At 33.3% G+C, this 2,132-nt stretch overlaps 1 long non-coding RNA gene across 1 annotated transcript; it reads left to right on the forward strand.

The window, feature by feature from the left end:
* On the forward strand, window positions 1-1,462 carry LOC128991585 (uncharacterized). Its single transcript, XR_008490669.1, has 3 exons — window positions 1-87; window positions 1,113-1,159; window positions 1,308-1,462. It is a non-coding gene; the product is annotated as an uncharacterized LOC128991585 (long non-coding RNA).
* The last annotated feature ends 670 nt before the right edge of the window (window positions 1,463-2,132 follow it).

Below are 2,132 nucleotides of genomic sequence, written 5' to 3' on the forward strand. Positions count from 1 at the left end.
GGGAAGGTTATAAAGGACCGGATGAAGAGGCACATCGACGAGAGTCCAGCATGTAACGCTTGTTACGTATATCTCAACAATCATAAAGTAAGTAACATAGAAAAAGTTTATTTAGTCATGTAAGGCCGGTGATCGTGAGACTTGTGGAAGGGGCGTAATCAAATAAAGCCACCATCAAATGGTTTAAAGTAAACCTGTACAAAATTAAGACGCGACTGTCAGATGTCTCAGATTTAGATCCTGCCAATTGCCAGTGGCTTTTACCCGACTGGCTTTGAAAAAGGATTAGTCTCAAACAATTGTAATTCATGTAACCCTTGCAAGGTAAAGAGTCCCCTTGTCAAAGGAAAACTTCTCAATTTTCAACTTCTCTTACAAGTTCAAAGTGTTGAATATTTTTAAGCTCAGGTGAACACTAGGAAAACATTCCAGTCCAGTACAAAAACTTTCAAAACTAAACAAGTGTTAAACAAAACTCAAATAAACTGTAAAATACCTATTAACCTAACCTAACCTCACTGCTGTTCCTTCTTACACATTGTCAATATCACGATCACCAGCGGCTGACAAGCAGCCTAGTGTGACCCGTGCAAAAGCCGCTGCTGGTTGGCGCTGGTGTCAGCCGTTGTCTACAGAATACATACCCCCATATGTCTAAAAGTTGGACTATGTTAATAAAAGTTCATTTTAATGGTTTCTAATTGTCACCATGGATTTATTAAATTTAAAACCTTTTAAATATTTTCATTGCTTGGTTTATTATATAGGGTTTTAAGCAACAGTGTAGAGACAATTAATTAGAGAAATTTGTCAATCAAATGAGATATTACAAACGCAAAACCACATTTAAGAGTATTCCAATTAGAAGTTAGCTTACATTTTATGGTTTTTTCAAACTACAAACTCTTTGTATTAACAAATTCGTACTCTAAACATTTTCATTTTCATAATTATGTGTCTACCATTAATCAGTACAATGCGTGCGCATTGTAAACCCCTCAGAATGTAGGGGTCATGTAGGACCACGCAGTGGACATTCTACCACTATTTTATGTGTGATTTGATTTTAAAATAATTTAAAGCACCATACTGACGTATGTGTTTTGTTCCAGATGCCAAGGCCTGAAAATCTGTGGTAGGCTACAGCAGTGTGTGCAAGGTTCGTACATGTAACAGGTTCATGTTGTTACACTAATTTAGACTATTCTATAATTCTAATTTACATATAAGTTCTATAGCTAATTTTATGTGTGATTTGATTTTAAAATAATTGAAAGCACCATACTGACGTATGTGTTTTGTTCCAGATACCAAGGCCTGAAAATCTGTGGGGTAGGCACCACACTATCAGTCATTAGGCACCACAGGAGTCATTATTTTGATGTCGTTGTAGTTTGATGTTGAGTATTTTGATTGTTAATGGTTATTTCTGTATTCTGTACATTGTATTCTGTACATGTTATTCTGTACATAATTAAAACAATTAATTATTGGACATGTTCTTTAATTTTTTTCTTTTCTTTAATTGCATTTGTTGTGTACATGTAACAGGTTCATGTTGTTATAATTCTTTTGTAAATAAAAAATAAATAAAAAATAATCTTAGTTGGTCGACTGACTCTCGATATATATATGTATACTAGGTGAAACCCGTCGAAATCGACGGTTACTTTCAAGGCTTACCTTAATTAATCTAACTGTGATAAATTGGGTGACATATACATATTATGAGCATTTAGCATTGTTTATAAAGAGTAATAAGTGTAAAAACAATAATGATATTAATTGCGTTATTTGCCAAATTTGCTTGATCATTCAATGAATAAAATATTTCCTATACTGTACGTCATCGTAGTTATTATTAGTATGTTATAAGGTATCTCTTCCTTTGGAAGAACCTTTAAATAGTATTAAAATCGTATTATTGGTGGATCTTTTGTAGTTAAACACTTCCGTGATTTCATCAGTGTAATATGATTTTATTTGAAATGAAAATATTTTCTGGAAAGTCATATTCTAACTTCAAAGGGAGGTATATTTGTTAAAGTTTGATTTTTCCTTCGTCACGTCGCGTCATTTCATATCGTACTTCTGTGCCAATGAATGAACCCTCTAGCATAGTTTTGAGAAAT

This window comes from Macrosteles quadrilineatus, unplaced genomic scaffold, assembly GCF_028750875.1.
Source record: "Macrosteles quadrilineatus isolate MER2022 unplaced genomic scaffold, UCM_ALF_1.0 Scaffold_4__1_contigs__length_99947679, whole genome shotgun sequence".
Classification (NCBI taxonomy): Eukaryota; Metazoa; Arthropoda; class Insecta; order Hemiptera; family Cicadellidae; genus Macrosteles; species Macrosteles quadrilineatus.